Here is a 7,180-nt window from a genome sequence, read left to right as displayed (position 1 = left end):
CATGTATACCTGCATCTCCTAGAAGGAAAACAAAACAATTTTATCTTTTAAATTTCAGTCTCAAATTAATTTCTTTTAATGCGATCTATTTTGAATTACTGGGGCAGAGGAGCAAACAAGGAAGGCAGCTGTGGCAAATGGATTCAAGCACACCGTAAAATAAGGAAATGAATTATGATAATACCGAAGCCTATCTTTGTTTCCTGCTTCAAATAGCATGTGTGGAGGGGGAGATATATGTATCATACAATAGCACAGAGTCTCAGTGAGCACATCTAGCCCACTAATTAAAATCAATTTTATTGGCTTATAAAAGAGGTACGTATGAACGTTGTCTTTTAATGGACTTGGTTAGTTTTTTCCTGGATATACTTCTGAATGTACTGGTCAGTTGGTTTCTAAAGACAGTGGGATAAGTTCTCCTCTAGACTGCGTTATTGCTCACTCGGGATGTGCGAGCCAGGACAAGACCTTACTGAAAGGGAGGAAAATTGATTGATGCCGACTGGAATGGTTCAGGCATGAAATAGATTGTAGTGTGTCCCTGTGTCCCACCAGAAGGTGGAAGTGCTTCTGTGTTCAAGTGGTTTTGACTGCGGTATAACTGCCTGGTCACTGGAGCTGTCATTGAGACACTGGACAGAACTGAACACTGAAAGTCAAGTGGCCAAGAGAAGGTGCCTGTGGACAGCCTTTAGATTAAAGCTGGCTCTGCCACTACAATCCATATGAGCTTGTACAAGTTATTTAATCTTTCAAAATTTTGCCTTTTTCAACTCCTAGACTGAGCTATATGAAACTGCCAATATTTCACTGTTTTCATCTATGAAATTGACAATTTCATGACTCATCATCTGTGGCTACATCATTCTACAGCTGTGATTAAATGAAATGTTTCTTTAAACTTATAGGTACAGTATGAGTGCATTTATAATTTTTTTACTTCCTCCGAGTAGAATTATTGATTAAAAGGTATTATTTAATGATAGTTGCAATTAATCACTTTAGTTTATCGGTTTATATAGACAAATTAATAAGTGATAATTTAACATTTGTCATTAAAGAAATACAAATTGCACTATAGAATAATCTATTCAGTTGTGTGTATGTAGTCTGTGATCCTGGGATCCTAAAGTTTACTTCGTCACTGGTAGAGCATTTGCCCATAGTCATACCATCAGGTTGGACATGTTTTGGCCCAGCAATTATGCTCCACTGATATATACTCTTAGTGCACATATTTGATACCTGTATTATTCCAGGTTACCTTGCATTTGTAAAAGTAATTTAATGATACTGGCAAATTCTCTCAAGATGTTCCAACAATCTCCTTGTGACCTCCATCTCTGTGAGCAAGCCTCCAGGTGTAGAGGAGAGCTCCACTATTATTTGGAATGGGATCTGTATCTTACACATGCACGCAGCACCAATAAAACCCAGCAGCGTAGCTCTGAAGTACCCAAAAGATGTTTGCTTAAAAAATACACATCCATTTATTTTATTTCACTCTTTAACTGAGTGTGTATTTTTACAATATTATAAAACCTGAGGATTTTGATCAATTATTCATTTGATCTGTCTGAAGACTGAATAAACCCAGGGTGAGGATTGAGTGCTTACATAGGGAGAGGACAGAAGCCTAACAGCAGAAAATGGTCACTGAGTCTCTAAGGTTATTAAGAAACCTCTAATGGGTAGTTTTAGAACTGAAGAAACAAAGCATACTTCATAATTCATAATGAGATGTGACAGATTTGCTGATAACCTTTATAATTACTATTAAGCTACTTAAGCAATCAGCTTCCATGGGAATGTGGCAGGTGTATTTGAGTATGGGGCTGCAGTGCACCTCCTACTCAGATTTCTCAAAATGTTGTTTAGATACTTTATTAAATTAAGAACACTCAAGAAAACCAGTTAAAGTTGGGAAGTACACTTGACCCTTCTCTTTTATATGTGGAGTTTACCGAAGGTGACATCATTGAGAGAGGCTATAAACCTCAACAGTTTCAATCATACACTGATTACAAGCTAGACCATATGCTATATATTTTATTGCTCTTTCATTCTCATCTGTTCCATAGACTGCAGATTGTCCTCCTGGAAATAACTGGAGATGTAACCTGAACCTTGATAAATTTTCTGAAGCTTTGAGATCCACTGGAAACTATGCCAAGATCAAAAATCTTGACAAACATTCAAGAGAAGACAAACGTTCATGGACGTAATTTCCCTCCAGACATCCTCTTCTTGTCTCGTAGGGAGCATCGCCTACCGTTTAGAGTCCCAGTCCCAGTTCTTCCTCGCTCCTTAATCAGCCATTGTCCTGAATGGGTCTTTGGTATCTTTTTTTTTTTTTTTTTTTTTTTTTTGCGGTACACGGGCCTCTCCCTGTCGTGGCCTCTCCCGTTGCGGAGCACAGGCTCCGGACGCGCAGGCTCAGCGGCCATGGCTCACGGGCCCAGCCGCTCCGCGGCATGTGGGATCTTCCCGGACCGGGGCACGAGCCCGTGTCCCCTGCATCAGCAGGCGGACTCTCAGCCACTGCGCCACCAGGGAAGCCCTCTATTTTTTAATTTTACACATGATTTCACAATTATTTCATTGTTTAAAATAATGGTAGCTAATAGAATAAAGCACACTTCTCTTGGTAATAATTACATTGTATCTTCAGAAGAAAGTCCAAAAGAGTGACTAATGATGTAAATTTTAAGTACCTTAGTAAACTGATAGGACAAGATATTTACAGGTGGATATCTTGAGGAATTTTCAAGGTACCCTATTGACATGGTCCCATATTTCTGCTTTATGTGAGGTCACTCCTCTTATAAATCAGTCAAGAAGCATTCATTCCACGACCAGTACTAAGCTAGGTGCTGTGGAGTATTACAGTATAAGATAAAGCTCTGCTGAAAAAAATATCTAACTTTCTTTGACCCTTCTAGATAGCACAGTGTCATCTGGGAATGCCCAGCTGCTGGAAGAAAATTGCCCAGAAGCCAAGACTTGCAGCTTGCAAAAATCTAAGCAGAGTACAGTGGGAGCCTTTGGTGTTTATCACTGTATAAAAATCCAGCAGAGATCTCATTCAAAAAGCAGAAGTAGTCCAGAATAGCTTCACAGAGAGAAGCTCAACAAAGAAGGAAGTGTCACAGAAGAAAAACCTGAACATAAAAATGTGTGTCTTAGGGCTTCCCTGGTGGTGCAGTGGTTGAGAGTCCGCCTGCCGATGCAGGGGACACGGGTTCGTGCCCCGGTCTGGGAAGATCCCACATGCCGCGGAGCGGCTAGGCCCGTGAGCCATGGCCGCTGAGCCTGCGCGTCCGGAGCCTGTGCTCCGCAACGGGAGAGGCCACAACAGTGAGAGGCCCACGTACCGCAAAAAAAAAAAAAAAAAAAGTGTCTCTTACCCCAATTCTCAACTCCACAAGTATTTTGTGGAAGGAGCAGTTGAAGAGATTTGGGGGGTGGGGGGAGAATTGTGTTTTCCTCCTTTTTCCAAGAACCACGTGCGGCCACCCTCTTCAGCCTGAGTTTCTGGAGGTAGTTTAGCTTCATGGTCTAAGCCTGAGGAATAGGTACAGCAGTGTGAGTCACTGCCTGAGAAAAATTCTCCCCATTGCTCCTCCCACCTTCTCCCTGACACGTCCCCTCTATAATTAAATTCACGCTAATATGAATAGCAATGAATGGCAGCATGAGGGGGAAAATAATGTAGAAAATGCAGCAACCCGTGGAGTGCACAACTGTGATCAAAGAGAACTTATTTACCGACAATGAGGTTATGGGCTGATAACATTTCTTGGAACAGAAATGGCAAACAGACCACCATGGGACAAATTGAATCAACAAATGGGTTTTATTTGGCCTGCACAGTGTTAGATTACAAAGTATTTTTTTAACTTTTTGAATTCACTGCAAAGTAACTTCACCTAAAAATCAGGATTTCTAGTTCTTTCAAAAATCAAGTGGTCTGGGCTTCCCTGGTGGCGCAGTGGTTGAGAGTCCACCTGCCGATGCAGGGGACACGGGTTCCTGCCCCGGTCGGGGAAGATCCCACATGCCGCGGAGCGGCTGGGCCCGTGAGCCATGGCCGCTGAGCCTGCGCGTCTGGAGCCTGGGCTCCGCAACGGGAGAGGCCACAGCAGTGAGATGCCCCCGTATCGCAAAAAAAAAAAAGTCTGATATCCTTTAAAAAAAAATAAAAAATCAAGTGGTCTGACCAGCCTAAGCCTGCGTTTCCCCTCCTCACTGCATTGGCTGGAACAGAGTATCAGGCGCCCTCTTGGATCAAGCACATCCTTCCCAAATTGCTGCCGACCCATCCTTCTTATTGGCTCCGTAACCATGCACCACTTTTCTAGCACTTGTAGGTATATGAGATTAAGCCTCCCAATTGGACCCTTACATGCCTTTGAGCATCATCCAGTGAACCAGCTACTGTCTTGCTTGGGTGTCTCCAAAGGAACTCTGGCTCTAAACCTATAGTCACTGCCTCCCTAGGCTAGCCTCCCCATTGGTGGAGCTTGTCCTAGTCTAGGCACTGGCTTGGGAAGGAACAAGAGAGACAAGTTTTGGTGTTTCTGCACTTGAAGTGCTTAGCTGGTTGGCTTACTACCTGACAACTCGGAATGTGCGGGAGTATGTGCATCGGCCTCCTGTGGGGTAAACCTTTCTCCCATACAGAAAACCTGATTCATGGTATTGATTTTTCTTGAACTGTATGTTTGATGTGTCAGGCACTGACTGCTGGGTTTTACTTAAGTGATGATTATAATAATAACAACTTTTTGAGCACTATTGTCACAGCCATCTCATATGTCTTATCTAATTTAATTTCCCCAGCAAACCTGAAAGGTAACACAGAGAACATCTGTTGTTTTTAGCTGTCCAGGGTCCTTCTGCCTTCTCTTGGTAATAATACCCCTGCTTCCCTTGAGAGAATCTCCCACCACTTTCCAAACCCTATTATGGCAATCTTGGGAGGCTGCAATCACACTGTTCTCCCATAAGCCACAGGGTGGGCATAGGACCCAACCGGGGCCAGCGAAGCTTTGTTGAGATTTGAATATTAGCAGAGTGATGCCAGTGCAGAAAAGAGTTTGGTCAGATTCATCTCCATGGTGCTTCCCAGAAGAGACCATTAGTTCCTAATGTGGATCCCAGAACTACCATGGTTCCTGTATTTTCAGATATAAGCACACTTATCCTTTCAATAAATTTGTCACTTAAATTAGTTGGAGAATCTTTCCATTGCTGTTAACTCCTTGTGTTATTATGAGATAACTGACTTGAAAAAATCAACTGCATTCTTCAGAAGGGCAAATCCATTACATAGTTAGAAAGGCACACAAAACGGGATTAGAACTGTCAATAGTTGAATCCCAAATTGAGCCACTTACTATCTGTTTTAATCCCGAACAAGTTATTTCATTTTCCCTGAAGCTCAGTTTTGTTAGTTGTAAAATGGGGATAGTAATACTATAATGCTCACCTTTCATGACTGTTGTAAAAAATCATTCATACAATACACAAATGATAAGTATTTTTAAATGACTGTAGTGTTAGTTATTTTCATTTATGTTCTTATCATTACATTCATTATTCGAAGATTCATCTAAATAGGGTCAAGTCCTAGCAAGCTTTTCACACAACACAGAGTACTCACAACTATCTAATCACGGCAGGCTTTTCGAAAGGATTTAAACTAGTGTTCACTACTCAGTTTTCATTATATATTTTCCTCCTTGAGTGACAGAAACATTTTTTTCTCATTTCTAATTTTCATGGCCATGGATTTTTATATCTTCCATGGATAAAGAACTGAGCCAGTAAGTATATGACCTGAGAGAATGGTTTATTGAGCGTAGGGCAGTGTTATAATTTCATAAAGAAACTGATAGGCTAAATTAGCATAAATTTTGTCCTAAATTTGATTATGAAGAACATTTGGAGGAGAAAATAATACTTGTTCACATTCTAAACTCAGGGAACAATAAATAAAGAGGGAAGGAAGGAAGGAAGGAAGGAGAGGGAGGGAGGGAGGGAGGTAGGGAGGGAGGAAGAAAGGAGAAGAGGAAAAATAATAAAATAGAAAAGAAATTACTCAAACTGGAACTTTCACAACAGAATAAAATATCAGATTTAGTTAGCAACGTACCCAGTTTAAGATAATAGTGTGATTTACTTTAAAAAGGTAGTTACTTTAGGCTAAACCATCCAAGGTATAATACGTGAATAAGAAGGCTCACAATTTATTTTATTCTTTTCTAAAACCTGGCCTGAAACATTGGGATATTGTGTTCACTTTGGGATATCACATTTTAAGTACACTGATAAGTCAGAGCGTATCCATAGGGATTTTAAAAGAAAATGAGGGTATTTAAATAAAGAAAAGAAGGATTCAGTGACAGAATTTAAGTATATAAAGAGCTGTCATGTAATACACTGTTTACACTATTCATGTGCAGAGAGTAAGGTTAGAGCAAATGAATGGGCTGCTTTAAGGCAGATTTAGACTTTCTGTGACAGTGATTTAGTGATTAGAGCTGCCTTTCTACAGGATGTGAAAGATTGTATTTTCCAAAATGACCAGAGTAATATTAATATTTGTGGTCCCATACACTCCCAAAACCCATATGCTGGTCTAAAACTGCCACTCCCCATCAGGAGGTGGAGTCTATTTCCCCAATCCTTGAATCTGGGCAGGCTTGTGACTGCTCCAACCCATAAAGTAACACTATATGATTTCTGAGGCTAGATTATAAAAAAGATGTAGCTTCCATCTGGCTCTACTCGGGGTACTGACCCTCAGAACCCAGCCTCCCCACTGTGAGAAGCCCAGGTCACATAAAGAGGTCACAAGTAGGTGTTCAGCCCATAGCCCTAGCTGATGTCTTTGCCAACAGCCAGCATCAACCACCAGATGTGTGAATGAGTGATCCTCCAGGTCACTTCTGCCCCCCACCCTTTCCGTCTTCCAACTGAAGCTACAGACATCCTGGCACAGAGACAAGCCATGTTAAAAGAATACAGAGAAAGAAATATCAACGTTACAGTGAGCCCTAATAGTAAGGCTTCAGAAGCATCAAGTTGCTCAGATTTGCAATTCTTTCCTTTTCCTTTTCTGTACCCATTTCAAACATAAATGTACCCTGACACCCTCCATTGCAGTTGCCTG

This window comes from Orcinus orca, chromosome 9, assembly GCF_937001465.1.
Source record: "Orcinus orca chromosome 9, mOrcOrc1.1, whole genome shotgun sequence".
NCBI classification, from domain to species: Eukaryota; Metazoa; Chordata; class Mammalia; order Artiodactyla; family Delphinidae; genus Orcinus; species Orcinus orca.
The sequence above is the reverse complement of the archived record's forward strand: the minus strand, read 5'-3'. Positions refer to the sequence as shown.